At 42.2% G+C, this 23,409-nt stretch overlaps 1 long non-coding RNA gene across 1 annotated transcript; it reads right to left on the bottom strand.

The window, feature by feature from the left end:
• Positions 1 to 1,136: 1,136 nt before the first annotated feature.
• Positions 1,137 to 17,280, bottom strand: LOC116981326. The gene is made up of 4 exons (XR_004414211.1): positions 17,114 to 17,280; positions 8,731 to 8,770; positions 7,772 to 8,129; positions 1,137 to 1,175 (listed from the first exon to the last, which is right to left on the bottom strand). It is a non-coding gene; the product is annotated as an uncharacterized LOC116981326 (long non-coding RNA).
• Positions 17,281 to 23,409: the final 6,129 nt, after the last annotated feature.

The raw sequence follows: 23,409 nt of genomic DNA, 5'->3' as shown, positions 1-23,409 counted from the left end.
GAAAACTGTGTTACTGGAAAAAAAAGATCTTCGAATTGATTACAGGATTTGATAGAGTAATTGCAGAGAAATTATTTTCTTTTCTGAGGGCATTAAGAACGAGAGGACATTAAAATTAGTGTGTTCATTTAAGAGTGAGATCAGAAAGTACTTCCACACAGAAGAGTCGTGGAATTCTAGCTTAACACCTGTCACAGGAAAATGTTAGAAGTTGTTATTACAGACATTATAGCAGGACACAAAAAATTCAAAGTAGTGCAGAAAAGGGAAAGGAAAATCGTGTATGACTAAGTTATTGACTTCTTTGAAGTGCTGCAGATAAAGGGAAAACACAGACTGCGCTGGGTTTAGATTTCCATGAGGCATTTGATAATATGCTGCATCAAAGGTTATTGTGGAAAATAAAAGCTCAGCATTAGAGCCAACATATTGGTCCGAACATGATTGAATGACTAACAGAAAACAGGCAATAGGCATGCTTTGGTATTGATTTATTACGATCGTCACGTGCACACGATTTGCCATTACAGTAAAAAAAAACTTTGTGTGTTATCCACTCATACTATATATGCGTACAATCAAACCATTACAACAGGTAGGTTAAAGAGAAAAATACCCAAGGGTAGAATATAGTGTTACAGCCACAAGGAATAATGCCTTAACCTTTTACAATTTACACAAATGATTTATTTGAAACAGAGAATGTTGTGGTTGCAAAATCTGCTGAGGACACAAAGACAGGTAGAAAAGCAAAGAGAGATACAAAACGCTGGAGTAATTCTGCAGGTCACGCAGCATCTCTGTAGAAAATGGATAGATGATGTTTCCGGTTGGGAGCCTACTTCAGAACCAACCCAAAACGTCACCTATTAATTTTCTCCAGAGATGCTGCGTGACCTGCTAAGTTGCTCCAGCATTTGTGTCTATCTTTGGTATAAACCAGCATCTGCAGTTCCTTTTTATTACAGGTAGAAAAGTTTAGTTTAGATATACAGTGTGGAAACTGGCCCTTCGGCCCACCGAGTCCACACCGACCATGATCACCCATATACTAGTTCTATCCGACACACTAAGAACAATTTACACAAGTCAATTAACCTACCTGAATGTCTTTATGATGAAGGAGAAAACTGGAGCACCCGGTGCTGTAATGCAGCAACTCTGCCGCTGCGCCACTGTGAGAAGTTGTGAGAAGGGAACAACAATGGGTTTAAGCAGCTTAAGTGAATGGGTAAAGGTCTGGCAAATCATGCACATTGTGGAAAAATGTGAACGTCTCCATTTTTGCAATAAAAATTGCACGTTATTTAAAGGTGAGAGATTGCAGAGCTTTGAGATGCATCTCAATGTCTCAATACACGAGTCACAAAAGACTACTATGGAGAAAGAACAAGCACTTAGGAAAGCTAACAGAATGGTGACTTTATTACTCTTCGAATTTAAAACAAAGATCTGACGATAGTATTTCAGTTACATTGGCCAATGAAGAGACCACATTTGTGAATAGTATTTATCTCCTTAATAAAGCCAATTTGTTAAAAGCCATTCAGAAGAGGTTTGCCAAGACCGATACCTGGAATGGGCTGAGCAAGCTCAATCTGTGTTCTCTACAGTTTGGGGACTTGATAGAAGCAATTAAGATCCTGAGAGGACTTGACAAGGTTCTTGTTGAATCGTTGTTCCACTTCTGGGAGAGTCTAGAATTGGAAGTTATTACTTAAAAATAAGAGGTGATTGTGATAAGCAAAGGGTGAAAGATTTCCACAGTAGATAACATCCCACATGACCTGTTTCTATTCCTGATGTACATGTTCATGTTTTCCAAAAGGGCTGTGCACTTCAGATAAATTATGTTTTTCACAATTGATATTCAATACATTTGAGCACAAATTTGTCCTTCAGATTGATGATAAAACCCTGATGGGTTATAATTATGCAACATCATACACCAAGTAAAAATGAAACACATAGTAGATGATTTGTATTAGATTATGAACTAACTGATATATAACAATCCTAACCATGCATCAAAAATATTTTTATGGTTGTAAAATATTTAAGACATCCTGCAGTTGCGAAGAGCACTACTATAAATGCAAATGCATTCGGCTTTCTTCAACCCGATGCTCCAAATTATGGCAACACAGAACTCCAAAAAACTATAAGACACTCAATAATAATGAGTTGCAAACTCTGAAAAGTTAAGACACAGCTGTGACACCAGAACACAGTTCAAGCCTGCATTGTTGCTTCCCCCCCCCCCCCCCCATTTCCAAGTGTGCTTCAAGGTTAATGAAAAGGAAATGGTTTCACTTGAGTTTAAAACCCTACTGTGGTTTTTCTTTAAAGTCGAGATATCTATTTCACAGCAAGCATTTGGCTTTAACAGAGCTGTGGAAGAAAGAGGAAATTCTTGTTCCATAGATGTGGTTTGATTCTTGTTTCCAAGCTATTGCAAATGTGGAACAAAAACAAGGTTCTGCATGTGGCTGGTCAGGAAATACTTGATGACGATGTATTGCACCCTGTCGTTTTATTCCAATCACTGTGATATTCATTTGTGGAAGTAGACTATTTTGGTACCTCACCCGGACATCCGAAAAAATGTGGTGATACTACAACACTAGGAAATGTCCTGGTATTAAAGGGTCACCCACCACATGAAAGCAGGGGAGAAATTCTTGCCATTCAGTCTCTTCAATTATTACTGGTAGAAAACCAGCTAGAGGCTAATTGAATTCCATAAATACATTAATACTTCCCCTAAGACACCACTCCAAATCGTCTTTGGTATCATTTATGTACCAAGAAAAAAAGATTATGATTTAGAAGTTTATATTCTATTTTTAGGTATACTGGACACCATTGCAGTCTTTAAACAAAATCCTCATTAGTGTTACTATGTTTCCAGGAGCTATCCCTTAAAGACAAACCTGCACCACACAAGAGCCACTGCTGCTATTTGCAGAGATGGTGTTTAATGAGGGATGGTTGCACTGGTGATAGTGATAAGAGAGGGAAGGGAGCATGTTCCAAGGTTACCTTAAAGAGAGTAGAGAGGCTGGTGGAACAGATTCCCGGCAAGGGAAAAATAATGGCCAATAAGTTGCTCCACATCATTTTGTTTGACATTTGACCGATAATTGGTCTTTATTGGATGGTTTCAGTGCAGCCGAGGTCTCAAGTGCTATCGACAGCTTTACAAGGAATCCTGGCAAGCCGTGGCCCATCCCAATGGCAGGCTTAACTCACACATCGCGGAACCAGAGATGCGCCGCGCGGCTGCAGATGGCTATCGGGATGTGCCGTGGAGCCAAACAACCCAGCGGGCAGACCGCCGAGAGTGAGGAGGAACTCGCATCAATGAGTGCGAGGAGAGCCGCTGAGAGCAAGCCAGTGGGGGGGCCCATTGAGAGCGTTGGGGGACCCACACCACTGAAAGCGAAGAGGGTCGCTGAGAGCCAGGAGGGCCACCGGGAGCAATCCAACTCGGCAGCCGTAAACAAGGAGGGGGGGGGGGGTCCCAGCAGGGGTGGGGGCTGTTCGACTAGAACAAAGGGGGAACCCGGCGGGGGGCTGCCGAGAATGAAGGAGGACCCAGTGGGGGACCTGTGGCCACCTACGGCGACAGGCCTGGTTCAACGCTGCGAGATGATAAAATTGTTTGATGAACTTTTTGTAACTTTATCGGCGCCAGAAACTTGCTAACTCTTTGCGCACTGCCTAGGTGAGGTTGGGTGTATGATTTTACCGAACTGCATATAGAAACAAAGAATTTCACTGTACCTAGGTACATGTGGCAATAAAGTATCATTGAATGAATCATTGGATACTGCTGCCAGCTCGGACAGCCCGAGTCCGTGCGACGTTAGCTCAATGGATGTCAATGTATTGGCCAGGAGGTTTTCATCTTGGGCTAAATGTAAAGCGTAACCAGATCCATGACGAGTAGTCAGACAGTCCTGTGAATGTTACAAAATACATAAGACCGTCTGTCGCGCGGTTCATAATAGAACGTTGAATGGCTTCCTTGTATCAGACGCACACTTAATTATATCACCAGTCATAATGCCCATTTCCACCAACAGAAATTGAAACTGAAAAGTTCCAACCTGTACTCTCTTTGGAAGAGTTCAAATGCGACTTGGTGTACATCATGATACTTTGTTAGGGGTTTTCTATATTTAAAGAGACCCTGCTGATATGAAGGCCTCGACTGGATAGCTACACAGCTCGCTGCAGCCTGTTCACATGGGAGAAAAGTACACAGAGTTTACTAAACTCAATAGGGTGAGATTCTCTTGCACGTAGTTTCTGAATTTCACTTGGCACTGAATTGATGACATCAAACATGCCATCAGCAACCTTTCAAGGTGCACAGTAATTGGGACGACAGATGGCACAATGGGCTAAGTGTTCGGCTGGCGACCGGAAGGTAGCCGGTTCGAATCCCGCTTGGAGTGCATACTGTCGTTGTGTCCTTGGGCAAGACACTTCACCCACCTTTGCCTGTGTGTGAGTGATTGGTGGTGGTCGGAGGGGCCGTAGGCGCAGAATGGCAGCCACACTTCCGTCAGTCTGCCTCAGGGCAGCTGTGGCTACAGAAGTAGCTTACCACCACCGAGTGTGACTGAGGAGTGAATGAATAATGCGATGTAAAGCGCCTTGAGTATTAGAAAGGCGCTATATAAATCCCATCCATTATTATTATTATTAGTAATGCTAGCAGCTGAATCAAATGGAGAACCTATCCCTGCAGAATGCAGGATCTTCCATCAATGAGGACACATTTTAACTATGTTATAGATGACTGTAAATGCACCAGCAACACAAAGTGAAATAATACAAAAATTGCTAATCAAAACAGTTGCGTCACTAGGGTTGGCATGGTCACGTTGGGTCAAAGGGCCTGTTTCTGTGATGTGCGATTCTATAACACAAGAAAATATCAGGCCTCTTGGCCCTTCAAGACTGTCCCATCATTCAATATGATCAAGAATAATCTACGCTATTCATTGTAATCACCTCCACCTTAACTACTACTAATGATCTAGCCTCCACAACCCACTGGGGTAGATAATTCAAGAGATTCCCCACCCACTTTGAAAATACATTTCTCATACTTTCACAGTGATCTGTGTCTATGTCCCCTTGTTCAAGGTTCGGTCATGAGTGAAAACATCTCTACATTGGATCTTTAACTTTGTGGTGCCTTTGCCATTTGGCAAGCTTGTAAGTTGCTTAAAATCTCCTGGTGCCCATTATTAACTTGTGCGATCCCTTGTGCAGCTGCAGTCTTGCTGATAGAAGTTACTTCCTTTCTTATCTTCTTACAAAACACAGGAGGAGGCCATTTGGCTCATTGGGTCCATGCTAGCTCTAAAAAGAGCAATTCCATTTGTCCATTTAGAGGGGAAATTTAGAGGGGAGATTTAGAAAAAATTCACATTTTCTGTACTACTGAGACCTATTCTCTCTCACACATGCTCGTGCACATTTGATTCTTTTTAATCTGTATGGAAGGAAATTGGAGAACTGGGGGAGCGTCACTTGGGTATGGAGAGAACATGCAAACAGCACAAACTACTCCTGAGGCTCTGGGCCCTTGCATCTGCTACGCCAATGTGCTATCCTTACCCTTTGAGTCAGCACTGAGTCCCGATTACTCTAAAGAAGTTGTCGACCTGGACAGACTAGCTTCACATGTGGGCCACAGCCAAGTTAGGCCGCAATGTGGAATGGTTGGCTGTGGGGCATGGGGCACTGGAGAGGTCAAGGTGGGAGATGATTTGGGAGTGAGGTAGGATATCAATTTCCCAAGCTTGCGCATTAGAGGGGCTGGATAGATACGATGCTATGGTTTATGGCAGCTCCATTGTTTCAGACCCAGAGCCGAGTTGAATATGTCCACATATGTCCTCTCCTCACAGTTCTCATTCTCGTCTTATATAGCACAGATGAGATCTCCAACTGTATCAGCGAACGACCATCTAGGAAGATAAAATACAGCCTCTGTGCCTCCATTGTCACTGTCACTGGAACAAAAGAGACTGTCAGATGGGATTGCCACCAATCCCCAGCAAACAAAATATGTGGGTCAGGCAGCATCTCTGGAGAAAAGGAATAGGTGACATTTCGGGTTGAGACCCCGCTGAGTTACTCCACAATTTTGTGTCTGTCTTCGGTGTAAACCAGCATCTGCAGTTCCTTCCTAAACATGTGCATGATTTCCAGTTTGGTGGACATCGCCTCTTGGCTCATTCTTTCATGAAGCCAGTCTCGGAGGTGGTGCTGTGAGCAGCAAGAAGCACAATGAGGTCATCATCAATATTCTTCCCTACCTGTCTATGTCCCTTCTTGCACCTCTATTTCATCCTGCGCTATGGCCTCTATCAGCCGGGGGAACATACACGGTCTATTCCGATACTTGCAAAGACAAACAGAAAATGTGGTCAATACACCCTTGTGGTGATATGGCAAAATAGACAAGATAGCATTTGCTGCTGACCTAATCAAATGATGCGTCATAACAACAAAACATTGGCAGCACTTGCTTTTGGAGATTTGGGCGAGCTAGCCCCTTGGCCTGTTAATTGGAGGATGCTGTCCTTTATTGGAACAAATACTGCAATTATGAAGGCCTCATTGGTTTCCCTCCACTTCATCACCGTCTTTGCTTAAACAGAAACATAGAAACATAGAAAATAGGTGCAGGAGTAGGCCATTCGGCCCTTCGAGCCTGCACCGCCATTCAATATGATCATGGCTGATCATCCAACTCAGTATCCCGTACCTGCGTTCTCTCCATACCCCCTGATCCCTTTAGCCACAAGGGCCACATCTAACTCCCTCTTAAATATAGCCAATGAACTGGCCTCAACTACCTTCTGTGGCAGAGAATTCCAGAGATTCACCACTCTCTGTGTGAAAAATGTTTTTCTCATCTCGGTCCTAAAAGACTTCCCCCTTATCCTTAAACTGTGACCCCTTGTTCTGGACTTCCCCAACATCGGGAACAATCTTCCTGCATCTAGCCTGTCCAACCCCTTAAGAATTTTGTAAATTTCTATAAGATCCCCCCTCAATCTTTTAAATTCTAGTGAGTACAAACCGAGTCTATCCAGTCTTTCTTCATATGAAAGTCCTGACATCCCACGAATCAGTCTGGTGAACCTTCTCTGTACTCCCTCTATGGCAAGAATGTCCTTTCTCAGATTAGGTGACCAAAACTGTACGCAATACTCCAGGTGTGGTTTCACCAAGACCCTGTACAACTGCAGTAGAACCTCCCTGCTCCTATACTCAAATCCTTTTGTGTTGAGAGACGTTGGCTAACCATTCTATTATCTGCCCTTGGGTGGTGAGCGGCATTGGTGAGGATAGGAGATGGTTTAAGAGGCAGCGGGTTGTGTGGATGGAGCAATAATTTGTGTGATTAGCAGATGTGTGTGCATGCAAGCTTGTACAGGTGTCAGCATGAAAGAGAATCGTTTATGCCAGCTACCCTTGTTTCACAGCTGTTCTTGTTGTGGAAATTTGCTCTTACAGAATTCACAAATCAGAACCTGGAAACATGAGAAACAGAATAAAATTAGCTCCAATTGAATTTATGTGAAAAAATTATTAAATACTTAAAAAAAAATAAAAAGATTTTCAACTTGCATTGCTGGATGCATGCAAAGATGTGGCTTCGCGCTATGGAAAAGCGCAATAAGGCACATTTTCCGGGAACTCAACCACCCCATATCACCTGTATTGGTGAAGAACTCACTTTGACGTCTCTAATCAGGTCATCAGATTTCTTGTAGCATTGCTTCGTAATCTGATGATTTTCACTCCTTGACGAGACAATACAGGGTACCGCTTGGTAGACGCCTCCAAATGGCAGCTGTGACGGTTTCAGTTACCACGGTGCAGAAGACATCCCTTTTGGCATGAAGCTCTCTTTTAGGACATCAATGACCCTTTCTGAAAATCATGGAGTTCTTTCCCCCCTCTCTCCTCCTTGGCAGCGGGATTTAATGATCTTGCTGCTTTTCTGCCTTTGACGATGTACATTTAAGGACTGACATTCTTCCACATTTGATAGACAACAAGCTGTTGGCAGCTGCGTTCAACCGAGCCTCACCCTGTCGGGGGACAGTGCAGGTTCAAAGTTAGCACATGTTTCTGGATGAAAGTAACGTCAATGCTATTTCAAGTACTTTTTTTTGTTAATTTCGTAATTTTCTGTAGGACACATTTGTGGATATTTACACAAAGCATATGGATGGTTATGGACTATAAAAAAAAAGAGATATCCATCCTTTAAACACGAGCGACTTACTGTCACACAATACTAGTCCAGTTCATTGTGTTTCAGTATTAACTTTTACAAATCTGGAAATATTTCTTGTGTTGATTTTGTTTGTCAATGTTATTTGAGACTTGTTGGTGCCGTGTCTTTCAGTAATTATCTGGTATTAATCTAACACATTGTGTCTCAGTACTATATGGTACTAATCGGCTAACATCTCATTACTTTCTTATATTTGTAAGGATTTGATATGTCATTGTCAGCTGAAACCTACATTGCATTTTATAACTAATTATTACATGTATTAGACTGGTACTTTGTGTCGGTATTATCTGGTATTTAAAAAATAGAAAATAGCAGGCGCTGGTAATGTGAAATAAAAACAGAACCACTGTCAATCATTTCAATAAACAACTGAGAAGAAACTTCTTTACCTGAAGATACAAATGCTGGAAATAGCAGGTCTGGCACCATCTGAGGAGGGAGAAATGCAGAGTTAATATAGTGAAAAATTGTTAAGCTAGGCTAATGACATGAATCATTATTGCTGTTCGGTTAATAATATTTCTGTGGTGCTTTTGGGCAACTTATGGTTAAAAGTGATTATATAAACACAGATTGCTGTTGTTATGGTCACCTTTCCTTCTGCCCCTCAATGTGTTACTGCTCCTACACCTATTTGCTCCCCTAATAACCGCGGCTCGAGAGACTACGGAGCCGCGGCTCGAGAGACTCGAGAGACTAACAGAGACTAACAGAGGCAAAGAGGTTTGCCACGCACTGCAAGGGAGCAGTGGAACAGATAGGAAGAGCGGAAGGAATTACCACTAGACAGCCAAACCAGTAGGTAATTTACGGCTGGGGTGAGTACTTTCCCATTTATAGGAGGTAGGATTATATAAATAAGGGGTGTATCAATACAGTAGGGGATTCTTAAATAGGACCAGTTAATTACTTATATAAGATGGGCGGTCAGGAGATGTGCCAATACTGCGAGATGTGGGAATTTGTCGACACCATTGATGTAGAAGATCCCTACAGCTGCAGTAAGTGTTTGAGGCTAGAGGAACTCCAGCTCCGCATTGATGAGCTGGAGACCCAACTTCATACGCTGAGGTACATCAGGGAGGGGGAGTATTACCTGGATGTTTTGTGCCAGGGGATGGTCACACCGACCAGTTTAACTAATTCAGTAGGCAGTGAGCAAGGAAAGGAAGGTGTGGCCATAAGCGAGGCAGGTAGGGGGAACCAGGAGGAGATGCGGCAGGAGCCACAGCCCTTGTCCCTGACGAGCATGACCGAGGCTCTTACTCAATGTAAGGACGGGATCAGGGGCTGTGGGAGGGATGAGCAACCTGGCTGCAGCACCGTGGATCAGGAGGCCATTCAAGAGGGGGGAGTTAGAAGAAATGCCGTAGTGATAGGGGATAGTATTATTCGGGGGGTAGATACGGTTCTCTGCGGCCAGCAGAACATGTCCCGAAGGCTGTGTTGCCTACCCGGTGCTAGGGTTAAGGATATCTCTGCGATGCTGGAGAGAAATTTGCAGTGGGAGGGGGAGGATCCAGTGGTCGTGGTCCATGTGGGGACCAATGACATAGGAAGGACGAGGAAGGAGGATCTGCTGAAGGAGTTTGAGCAGTTAGGGAATAAATTAAAAAGCAGAACCTCGAGGGTACTGATCTCCGGATTGCTACCTGAGCCACGGGCCAAATCGGCGAGGGTACGTAAAATTAAAAAGCTAAATGCGTGGCTCAAAGACTGGTGTGGGAATAATGGGTTTGGTTTCTTGGGCCACTGGCACCAGTACTGGGACAGGGGGGATCTGTTCTGTAAGGACGGACTTCACCTGAACGGTGCTGGGACTGGGGTCCTGGCAAATCATATAACTAGGGCAGTAGAGAGGTCTTTAAACTAAGTAGCGGGGGGGAGGTATCAAGGGGGGTAATAACGGCAGGGGTAGAGGAAATAGAGCAGGGTATCAGTGGGGAAGCGGTAAGTCAAAATGAGACAGGAGACAGAATGTGTGAAGATAAAGCTCTAGATGTAAAAGGGGCAAAAACGGAAAGGAAGGGTAGTAAAAATCATCTGAAAGTGCTTTATCTAAATGCACGGAGTATTCGTAATAAGATAAATGAATTAACGGTGCAATTAAGTATATATAGTTATGATATCGTGGCCATTACGGAGACATGGCTGCAAGGGGATCAGGACTGGGAGTTAAATATAGAGGGGTACTCGACAATTAGGAAAGATAGACAGGAAAGAAAGGGAGGAGGGGTGGCCCTTTTAATAAGGGAGGGAATAACGGCAATAGAGAGGAAGGATATTGCGTTGAAGGATCAGGATAGTGAAACAGCTTGGGTACAGATAGAGAATAATAAGGGGAAAAAAACACTAGTGGGTGTAATTTATAGACCTCCAAATAGCTGTGACGCTGTTAGTCAGAACATAAATCTGCAAATAGTTGACGCATGTAAAAAGGGAACTGCTGTAATCATGGGGGACTTCAATTTTCATATTAATTGGGCAAACCAAACTGGGCAGGGTAGACTAGAGGAAGAGTTTATAGAATGTATTAGAGACGGGTTCCTAGAACAGTATGTCACAGAACCGACAAGGGGGGAGGCAATCTTGGATCTGGTCCTGTGTAATGAAGCAGGATTAATTAAAAATGTCATAGTTAGGGACTCGTTGGGAACAAGTGACCACAATATGGTCGAATTCCATATTCAAATAGAAGGGGAGCAGGTTGAAACTCAGGCTAGGGTGCTTAGTCTAAATAAGGGGGATTATGAAGGTATGAGGACTGAGCTGATCAAAGTTGACTGGGATAGCAGACTCAAGAATAAGACGGTACATGAGCAGTGGTGTACGTTTAAGGGTATACTGTATAACCTTCAAGAAAAATTTATTCCTATGAAGAAAAAAAGGGGTAAGGGTAAGAACAGTCAGCCATGGCTCAGTAAAACTATAAAGGATAGTATTCGGCTGAAGGCAAGGGCATATAAGGTAGCCAGAGATAGTGGGAGGGTAGAGGATTGGGAAGCATTTAAAGGTCAGCAAAAAATAACTAAGAGATTAATTAAGAAAGGGAAAATAGACTATGAAAGGAATTTAGCGAACAACATAAAAACTAATAGTAAGAGTTTTTATAGCTATATAAAAAGAAAAAGGGTGGCTAAGGTGAACGTTGGTCCATTGGAGGGTGAGACTGGAGAGTTGTTGGTGGGGAACATGGAAATGGCAAAGGCATTAAACGAGTATTTTGTATCAGTCTTCACCATAGAAGACACAAAAAATATTCCAACGCTGGATAAACAGGGGGCGGTAGGAATGGAGGAGCTAAATACTATTAAGATCACCAAGGAGGTGGTATTAGGGAAATTAATGAGACTGAAGGAGGATAAATCCCCTGGGCCTGATGGATTACATCCAAGGGTCTTGAGGGAGATAGCGGTGGGGATTGTGGATGCATTGGTGATAATTTTCCAAAACTCCCTGGAGGCAGGAACGGTCCCAGTGGATTGGAAAATGGCCAATGTAACACCTATATTTAAAAAAGGAAGTAAACAGAAGGCGGGTAACTATAGACCGGTTAGTCTAACATCGGTGGTGGGTAAAATGTTAGAGACAATTATTAAAGAAACACTAACGGGGCACTTGGATAAACATGACTTCATCGGACAGAACCAGCATGGTTTTGTGAAGGGGAAGTCCTGTTTAACGAATCTGCTCGAATTCTTTGAGGAAGTAACAACCCGGGTGGATAAAGGGGAACCGGTGGATGTGGTATACTTGGACTTCCAAAAGGCTTTTGACAAGGTGCCACATAAGAGACTATTGCTAAAAATAAAAAATTATGGGATTGGGGGTAATATATTAGCATGGGTAGAGGATTGGCTAACAAATAGGAAGCAGAGAGTGGGGATAAATGGTTCATACTCGGGATGGCAACCGGTAACTAGCGGGGTTCCGCAAGGGTCGGTGCTGGGACCCCAGTTGTTCACAATTTATATAAATGATTTGGAGGAGGGAACCAAGTGTAATATATCAAAATTTGCGGACGATACAAAAATGGGAGGAAAAGTAGGGGATGAGGAGGATAGGAAGAGTCTGCAAAAGGATATAGATAAGCTAGGTGAGTGGGCAACAACTTGGCAGATGAAATTTAATACTAATAAATGTGAAGTCATTCACTTTGGGAAAAAAAATGATAGGGCAAGTTATTTTCTAAATGAGGAGGAGCTGCGTTGTAATGCAACGCAAAGGGATCTAGGGGTATTAGTACATGAATCACTAAAAGTTAGTATGCAGGTGCAGCAAGCAATCAGGAAGGCCAATGGAGTTTTGGCCTTTATTGCTAGGGGGATTGAGTATAAAAACACGGAGGTCTTGCTGCAGCTGTACACAGTATTAGTGAGACCACATTTGGAATACTGTGTACAGTTCTGGGGTCCATACTTAAGAAAGGATGTACTAGCCCTGGAGGCAGTGCAGCGAAGGTGTACAAGATTAATTCCTGCAATGAGGGGATTGACATATGAGGAAAGGTTAAGTAGGCTGGAACTCTACTCTTTGGAGTTTAGAAGAATGAGAGGCGATCTCATTGAAACATATAAGATCGTGAGGGGCCTTGATCGGGTGGATGCACCGAGGATGTTCCCAATGATCGGGGAAACTAGAACTAGAGGACATAGTTGCAGAATAAGGGGGGGCTCTTTTAAAACTGAGATGAGGAAGAACTTCTTCACCCAGAGGGTGGTTAATTTATGGAATTCACTGCCCCAGGGAGCAGTGGAAGCAGAAACTTTAAATATATTTAAGACTAAAATAGATGGTTTTTTAGCTGCCAAGGGGATAAGGGGCTACGGGGAGAGGGCAGGGATATGGATCTAGGTATGGTTAGTATAGTAAGACCTGAGTGATCTCCTGGACAAGTGTCGATCGCCTGGATTGGGGTCGGAGAGGAATTTCCCGGATTTTTTTCCCGAATTGGACCTGGGTTTTTATCCGTTTTTTTGCCTCCCCCAGGAGATCACGAGGTTCTTGGGGTGGAGAGGGGTGATAGCGGTATAAAGGGGAGGGTAGTGTCTTGTGTTCTGTGTCTTGTGTCTACTGTTTGTGGGTAAGTGTGTCTGTTTAGTGTTCAGCCATGAGCGAATGGCGGTGCGGGCTCGACGGACCTGGTGGTCTACTCTCGCACCTACTTTCTATGTTTCTATGTTTCTATGTTTCTAAGTCTGGGATATAACAAATAGGTGGTAGCAGGAGAGTTGAGATGTAGAAAGGGGCGGTAGACAGGTTTCCCCGAGCAGTAATGTACATGTTCTCATCGCATTCTTGTTTCATTACCATATCATCGGTTGCACATATATAATGACTATAGAGTCCCAACGACATGGATAATCGCCAATTGTGGCAAATCTCGCATGCTCTAATGAACTACTAAGTGAAGTCGGGCAGCATCACCGGCAACGCCATGGCCCTTCCCAATGAACTCAATGAGCAAACTACGCTGGCTTTGAACTGAAGGCTGCACCATTGATCTCAGGTGCGCCTGCACCAACAGTTAATGTGGCAGATGTAAAATCAATTTGTGTGAGAGTGAATGCATGGAAAGCAACTGGCCCCGGATGGAGTCCATGTCCTCAGAACCTGCATGGATCAGCTGGCAGAGGTATTCAAATACATATTTAACCTCTCATTACTTCATTCTGAGATCCCCCCCCCCCTGCTTTAAGAAGACCACATCATCCTGGGGCCAAAGATACAAGGTAGACCTGCCTTCATGACCATTGTCCAGTGGCTCTGACGTCCACCAGCATGAAGTGCTTTGAGAGACTGGTGATGGTGCACATTAACTCCAGCCTCCCAGACTGCATTGATCCACTGCAGTCCACAGCAGAAGCCGTCTCTCTGGCCCTATACTCATCTCTGGAACACCCAGACAACAAGGACATCTACATCAGACTCCTGTTTATTGGAATCCCTTCCTGCATCTCCACTATAGCTCTGCCTTCAACATCATAATCCCATCCAAACTCATCTTCATTGACTCCATCTACACTTCATTATACCTTGGGAAAGCAGCCAACATAATTGAGGACCTTTACGACCCTGGTCACTCCTTCGTCTCCCCACTCCCGTCAGGCAGAAGAAGATATAAAAGCTTGAAAGCATGTACCACCAGACTCTGGAGCAGCTGCTTTCCCTCTGCTATGACTTAGAACGGGGTGGAAGATTGCAACCTTCACGTGGTCCGCCCTGTTTCGACTAATGCAATCAACTCGACGTACACAAACGGAAGATCAAATAGAACAAGTTGTCCAACAACTTTAGGCTGTGCACGCCACACGAAAGAAGAAGAAGACTTTGAACTGACCCTCCATAAGCTAGGGCACAGCCCCAATTTTCTAACTTACCTCATTGCAGACATTGGACTTTTTCCTTTGGATCTGGTATGCTACATTGCTGAGAAACTATATTCTGTACTCTGGGATTTTTCTTTCACTCTACCTCTTGTACATATGTTTGGCTTGTTCATATTCATGTACAGTATTATCTTATTTAATTGGATAGCATACAAACAAAAATCTTTTTACTGTATCTCGGTACACAGGACAATAATGAACCTGAACCTAAAGACTTGCTTGGTTGCCAGCATCAGTCTGGTATTTTATAAACTTAATTTTTTTTAATTTCCTTAGTGTCTGGAATGGTTTGACCATAGGCAGATGGTCATGCAGATCTGTGTCTCCTTCCTAGTAACAGTTGTGACTTAATTTTGACTTTAGTTGTGACTTTAAATTTCTTTATTATTGTTATGTTTGTATTCTTTCTTTATGTGCTGCATGGCAAGACGAATTTCACTACACCTAGGTGTATGTGACCAATAAAATAACCTTTGAACCTTTGAATCACACCAAATAACCTATTAAAATGCACGTGTTTGAAATATAGAAGGAAAGCAGAGCCCCAAGAAGACCCAACAGTCACAGGGAAAACATGCAAACTTCACACAGAAGGCGGTGGAGATTAGAACTGAATGTAGATTTTAGGAACTGTGAGATAGCAACTCTATCGGCAACACCAGTGTGCAACCCTTGATGTCCAATTAGCAGTGTGAATCAATATAATCAGGAGAGCAATCCAATTTATGCTCAAAAAGAACGATTTGCCACCTCTGCACATTTATCCCATGGCATCAAACATGAACGTAATGAGACACACAGCACCAGGCCTAAATCAGATAAAAGCATGTTGAGTGAAATAATCATGTAGCAGATAGCACTGAAGCACACATTACCAAACAAGTAACAGATCATCTTGAGGGACATAATTACAGACTGGTACCAGATGACACTGAAATACATACCATATGTACAGAGAAACATGGAAATGGACTAGTGTCAGATGCCAGGCAGATACAGGGTACCAAATGAGGAACTAATTATATGGAGACACACAGTGACAAACTAGAACCATATAATTCTGAAACACAGTACCACACTAGTATCAGATAATACCAACAGACAGAACCAGGGTAGCAGATTACAAAGATTTACCAAATACAGGTTGTTCTGCTTTTACACAATAGATGTGTTCCTAAACAAGCCTTGCGTTATTAAAAAAAATGTTATAAAACATCACTGGGGTAAGGAGGTTAGGGCCAAGAGAGCTTCTGACTTGCAATCACCTTTCTCCCCCTGCAAGATTTTCAGAAATAAAAAGTCTTTTTAATAAGCATGCCTTATTTATGTTACAGTAAGCTCGATAATGAAGGCTGCATATTACATTGTTTAATAGAGTATCTGCACAAGTGTCAGTAAAGGTGATTGCTTGTCAACTCCAATGACCACCCGCAGTGAAACTACCAGCTGGGTGATAAGAGACAGTTCTAACCAAAAGTAATTGACCTGATACACTAACATTGCTGAGTCTTTCCAGCGTAAGTTTCTTCAAATTTACTTATCTGATTTGTCAGTGGCTATATTTATTAGGACTGATCACAAATGGAAATAAATTAAGAATTCTAGTGTCATCCTTGGAAATCTGTCTCGACACTTCTCCAGTGACCCTCCATGATTTTGGTAGCAGAAAGCCCAGAAGTGCACACTATATTCTAAACGTGGCTTCCAAAGATCTTTTTAAAATGTCATACATGTGTTCGTGCTAGAAACAGTGAATACAGATGTGAACGCAAGGCTAGATGTAATGACAGAAACAGTGTAGGGATAGGCAGTGGATGGATATGATGTGAAGCTTTATGCTGGGATTCCCATCTATTGGTAGACCGTTACAAAAGTAGATTGGCAAGGTTACGGATGTTTGATGAGTGGGATAATGCGGAACTCGATGTGGGAAGCAGAGATTTAAGATTACAGATTATGAAAGGTAAGTATTGGAAAGCTGCAAGAATGGACCAGTATAACTAAGGCTACAGGTAATGAAGACCTGAATGATGGCACTTCTAATAGAGCAACACTATCTCAGTGCTATAATGGACCATCAGCCTCTATCATGCATTCAGACTTCTGGAATGAACTTGAACCCGCCGACCTTCTCTGTTAGAAGTGTGGTTGGCCAAGGAATGATGGATACATTTGCATCTTTCTGTGCTTCAATAATACGTTGTTACATGTTCCTAGGTACATTGAAATGCTTTGATTTGCATACAACCTGGTAAAATCATATAGCAGGCCTCTCCTAGGCAATACGCAAGTGTCGCCACGTCTTGGCACTGACAAAGTTGTAAAAGTGTGTGTTCCAATGATTGATAATGGAGGACAGTGTTTGTGTGCCTTTGTCACTTACCAACTTTAGTACTTTTGTTGCACTTTGTACTCGCTCAGCTGTCTTATTGTCTAGATGTACTTTTCAACATTTTTGACATATTGCGACGCATAAGAAATTGTCCCAACATTGCACATACTCAGCAGACTGCTGCCTTTCAATCTAAAGAAGGGCAAGGACATTTTCGGAAGAATCTAGAATGCAACAAAACAGTACATAGCTCTGGTTACATCTGCACAAAGAAAACTTTCATAAAGAACTATAAGTAATTACAGCAACACAATGCATTGCATGCTAATTTTTGCCAATGAAAGGAAATTAGTTCGCAGTTTATTGAAGATCTCATTGGAAATGTTTCAGGAAAATCCTGACATTCTCTAAACCTGACTTCTCTGAAATGTAAGTCATGCACATTTGAATAGCGATGAATAATGTTACTATTATCCTATGAACTGTTAACAGCTGTAAGGACTATTATAGAGCTGCTTCAAAAAACATCTCCAGTCCACACTCTGCAAACACACTCTGTAGTGACTGAGATTCTGAAATCCCGCCAAATTCCAAAGCAAATAGAATGTTTGAGATTTTTGTTTATTCTGTAACAAAATAGTCTTTCACAATATTATATTAGTCATTCAGGCTTCTGAAATAGCAACTTTTGCTGAAGTAAACTTGTCAGCTAAATTGCACTTAGGACAATGCTTCAGCAATAAACCCCCTTGAGCCCGATAACCTGCACGATAAGAACAAAAGAATGCAGATGCAAGCGTGGGCTCCATGCACGTGCCTCACCAGCCCCCGTCAGCATCCAATAGATAACAGTTAGTCCTGTACCTCATCTCAATTTTGTCAATTGATCCCCATTTCCTTGATTCCTTTGCATTCCAAAATCTTTCAATCCTAACTTTGAACATACTCAGTAAATGTATATCCAGACGCCTGGGTAGTGAATTGGAGTTTTATAAACTTAAGTGAAAAAAAAAATATTTTCTTGGCTCTGCTGTCCATTTCTCTAATTGGTGAAGAATAAGGAGCACTCTGTTGCTCGATTCCCTCTCCCCCATGGGACCCAGATAACATTCAGTCACAGTCATACAGAACGCATACAGACCCTTCAACCAAACTCTTCCATGACAACCAAGATGCCCATCTAAGCTAGTCCCATTTGCCCAAAATTGGCACATATCCCTCTAAATCCTCCCTGTCCATCTGAAAGTCTTTTAAATGTACCTGTCTCAACTACTTTCTCCTGCAGCTCGTTACATATATCCACCACTGTCAGTGTGAAAAAGTTGCCCCTTAGGTTTCTATTAAATCTGTCCCCTCTCATTCTAAACCTATGCCCCAAGTTCATGAATCACCAACCCTGGGTAAAAGACTATGCATTAACCCTATGTATCCAGCTGTAATAATGACGCCAGGCACCCCAGAAGCTATGACTCTAGCCTAGCAATTCCCAGCAGGTTCCAGTGATGATGTCAAAATGCCACTCACAGTGCACCAATTACAATGGGTTCTCAAGCTGCCGAGTGCCACAATGATATCACAATGGGATGTTCCCAATGGTAACCGCAGCTTCTCACAGAGAGCCTTTTTCCAGCAGTTTCCAGTGATGATGCTATATTTTAAGGCTTTAACAATGCCAACTTTAACAAGTTTTTACTGTTAAAATCATTCCTGCCAGCTTCCAACACACTTTGATACAAAGTTGCAACACAGGAACACTCTGAACATTTCACCTCAATGGGATATCACAGCAAGTGCTTCAACAGGAGGGGGAGGACCAATTGGTATTACAATTGGAACAGATGCAGCAGGCAGGGGAAGTGCAAATAGATTTTTATTAAAAGATTTTTTAGGCTGAGGGAGGCAGGTGAGTGCTGGAATTTTACATTCGGGAACGGGTTCAGTTGCATTGGGGGAACGGGTGAGTGGTGCAATATTGCGTTGGGGGAGCACCCCGTTGGGGGAGCAGACCCAACGAGTCTGCACTTGGTCTAGTCTCCAATAAAGGAGAGGTCTTCAAGCACATAGGAACACTGTCACCTGCATATTCCCCTCCAAGTTACATGCTATCCTGATTTCAAGATATATTGCCATTCCTTCATCATCACCAAGTCTAAATCAGGGAGCTCCCTAACCAACAGCACAGTAGAATAGAAACAGTACTTTTAGCACAAAAAATACGGGCCAAAAGGCCCATTCCCATGCATATTCTATGTTCCAGAAGTAAAATCATCAGGTCTATGGCAGTTCAAGAAGGTGGCCCACACTACTTCTACGGAGCAATTTGAGTTGGGTCAATAAATCCTAGCCTTGCCTAGGACGCCAAGATTCTGAAATGTAAATAACTTAAAAAAGCATAGGAGGTACAACATCGCTGTGGCTATCCTAGTTTTCAAACGTCCACAAACATTTGTTCAAATACCCAATTGTGGCACTGGATTTGGAAAATCAAGCATTAAAATCAATACCAATGGTGACACCGCAAGGCAGATTTACTGGATAGCAAAACTCAACTAATATTGCAATCACTATCAACATTCTGGACCATAGGCAGAACATGGGAATGATGGATCTGTTTCAATTTGATGTTCTACAGAAGGAGGCTATTTGATCTCTCACAACTGCACTGCCTCTTTGAAAGAGCTTATCAATTTGTTTCAGTGCCCAGCCCTTTACCCGTCCTACAAATGTTCCCTTTCAATTTCCTTTTGTAATTAAAAAACGGTTAAATAATAAATCAAATTAAAATACATTAAATTAGAATTATAACAGGCCTTGCAGGCAAGAATTCAGCTTAATAGTTTGATGTTTATAACAACTTAAAATAGATGATATCCTATAAGCAGACACTGTATAATATAAAACTTTGCTTTGGCCCCGTTGGGAATATTGTGTGCAGTTCTGGTCACCACATCACAGGAGTGGATGCAAAGAGGTTTACCAGAATGCTGCTTAGTTTAGAGAACAGTAGCAGAGGTTGAACAAACTTGAATTGTTTTCTTTGGAGCGTCAGAGGCTGAGAGGACATCTGATGGATGTATATAAAATTATGAAAGGAATAGAAAGGATAGAGAGCCAGAGTCTTTTTTCGCCAAGATGGAAATGTTAAATATTACAGGGAATAGTTTTAAAGTGAGAGGGGGAAAGTTTAAAGATTTACGAGGCAAGTTTTTATTTTAAAAAACAGGATAATAGGTGCCAGGAAAGGGCTGCCAGAGAAAATGGGGGAAATAGGTATAATAACATTTTAGAAACTTGTACAGACTAATGTACAGGCAGGGAAAGAAGGGATATAGAGCAAGGTACACAAAATTGCTGGGGAAACTCAGCGGGTGCAGCAGCATCTATGGAGTGAAGAAAATAGGCGACGTTTCGGGCCGAAACCCTTCTTCAGACTCAGGGATATAGAGCATGTGTAGACAGATGTGCAGTTTAAATGGATGTCAACAATTGATGTCGGTTTAAATCATGATCAACAAAACCATCATGGGTTGAAGGTCATCATGAGCTGTTTCTTGCTGTACTATGAGATGCAAGCTTATCAAAATATAACAACATTCTTAAAGCTCTTGATCGAGTGTATGGAGCGAGGATGTCTCCTCTGACTTTAATCATAAGAATCTAGGACCAGGAGGCACAGTTTCATAATGATGGCCAAGCGGTTAAGACTTAAAAGTCAGGATTTTTTCCTCACTTAGAGGCTGATAAACCTTTGGAGTTCTCTATCCAAGGGAGCTGTGGAGGCCCAGTCATTGTGTGTTCATTCAAAAACAGATAGAAATTTCTGAACTTATGGGGCAGGTCCTTCATCTTTCAGGAGACACTAAGCTGAATCCCAATCTGCTCTCACAAAAATACATAAAAGATCTAGTGGCACAATCTTGAGGAGCACAGGAATTCTCCCTGTACCCTGGCAAAAAATTATCCACATATTCAAAAATTATCATCTGATCATTCATGACATTCTTCCTCAACGGTCTCGTTTAGCTCAGTTTAAAAATAAATTATGCCTTTAAGGATAATATATTATATGGTGCTCATTTGAAAGCCAAGATCGCATATAAAGAAAATCTTGTTGGTGCCGTTCTTCTGTTGTATTGAAATGTATTGCATTTTTATGCAACATCCATGCTTAAACTATTATTCATGAGTTCTTTTGAACAATAACAAATTGTACGTACAGCATTTAAATCTGCTGAACTTCTGTTTCTGTTCTACATACCAAATAAAAAAAGAACGTGAAGCTATTGCAAATTCAATTAGGCTGAGCATAGGAAATAGTAGGGGGGGGGGGGGGGGGGGGGGGCACTTTGTACCGAAAATGTTCAGGAACTACAGCATGAGGAATAAACCAATTTTTCGGAATTCCAGAGGTGATTTGATTGCCCTTGATAGAAATGCAGTATTTAACTAGATGTGATATGAAGGTATCCTGATAAGATTGAAGTTTATGGGTGTCAAGTGGAAAACATCCCAATGGTTGGCGTCATCCCTTGCACAAAGAAAGTTGGTCATGTTTGGAGTAAGTCAGCCATCCCTTACCCACATTTTGTGATTGAAGCACTTTCAATCTGATCCCCATTTCTGATGCTCAAATTAAAAGCCTTTAATTTTAATAAAGAACTGGCATAGTCATTCACTAATTCTCTTCAGCTTCTGGGCTTGCTATAGACAAGGTATGTTGTTGCAGTAATTAACAACTAGTCACTGTGATTGGCAAAACCATACATAGATTGGTCAACCTTCAGGGATTTGTGCCATAGTTACGAGAGATGTCTTGTAGATTAGCAAAGCAACAGTCTTATATATTCAGAGTCACAGAAATAATACATTAAGATAATCACACAAACTCTTCATTGCCATGCCTAGGTTAATCGTGTCTCACTAACAAGACAATCCATCAGAGTTGACAGTACATTGTCAAAGCCACAGACAATGAACTACTCAACATTGACTCCTGACTACTTTAATACCAATGGCACTGGATCAGGCAAGGATAAGGAAACCTCTGGATTACCACTTACTACCCTCCCTCACCTGAATTGACCAGTATTGTAACCAGCCCAGCCGAATAAATACTAAAATAGCAGGTCAGAAGGTGGGTACTCTGCATCTACAAGGCATGTTGGGTATTGAATGTAGACTATTCAAAACACAAAGTGCAAGAGTAACTCAGTGAGTCAGGCAGCATCTCTGGAAGACATAGACTGGTCTTGACTGAAGAAGGTCCTGACACGAAACGTTGCCTAACCACGAGCCCCTGAGATGCTGCTTGACCAACTAAATGGCGAATTTTCCAAATCCCCTCCAAATTACATTGAGAGAAAATGGAGTCAACATTTCAGGTTTATGATCCTTCATCCAAATAGATGAAAGGTCAATGAATTATCACATTAACTCTATTTCTTCAAAGAAGCTGTCCCCCTATTAAACATTGCTTGAATCATTTTTATTTCTAATTACCGGAATGAACTTTGGTATTCTTGTTTTAATTTAGATTCCTGGTTTCAATCTTGGAGTGTAAAATAACCTTTAGACTTTACAGATAGAGCACAGAAACAGGCCCTTTTGTTGGCCAACCAACAATCATCCCGTACAATAGCACTATCCTACATACTAGGGACAATTTACATTTATTACCAAAGCCAATTCTCCTACAAACCTGTACGTCTTTGGAATGGGAGATGAAACCAGGGCACCCAGAGAAAGCCCACACGGTCACAGGGAGAACATACAAACTCCATACCGACTGCACCTGTTGTCAGGATCGAACCCGGGCCTCTGGCACTGTAAGGCAGCAACTGTACCGCTGTGCCACTGCGCTGCTCTTGAATTCTAGATTAATTTAGAATTTTCTAGATTAATATTCTATAACCTTTAACAATCTTAGATCTCAATGGAACATAATCTCTCAGCTGTTTCCTTTACAGCCTAAATCGTCCAATTCACTTCTGTCTATCCTTCCAATGCAGATCCTCAATACTACAACAAACCCTGGTGACCATTCACTGTACTTTGAATGACTCTCTCGTTTCCATACAACTAGAACTACTATCACAATTCAAGATAGCCAGATTATGGAACCATAAAGTTCAATCAACATTTCACTCTGACTCATCAAATCATCAGACGACTAGATCGGGTAGAGGCAAAGTCTCTTGCCCAGAGTAGGTGAATCAAGGACAAGACGACATAGGTTTAAGGTGAAGGGTAAAATATTTAATAGGAATCTGAGGGGTAACTGGGTGTATGGAATAAGCTGCCAGGGGAGGTAGTTGAGGCTGGGACTATCCCAACGCTTAAGAAACAGT

This window comes from Amblyraja radiata, chromosome 15, assembly GCF_010909765.2.
Source record: "Amblyraja radiata isolate CabotCenter1 chromosome 15, sAmbRad1.1.pri, whole genome shotgun sequence".
NCBI classification, from domain to species: domain Eukaryota; kingdom Metazoa; phylum Chordata; class Chondrichthyes; order Rajiformes; family Rajidae; genus Amblyraja; species Amblyraja radiata.
Note: the sequence above shows the minus strand (reverse complement) of the source record. Positions and strands in the feature narration are given on the sequence as shown.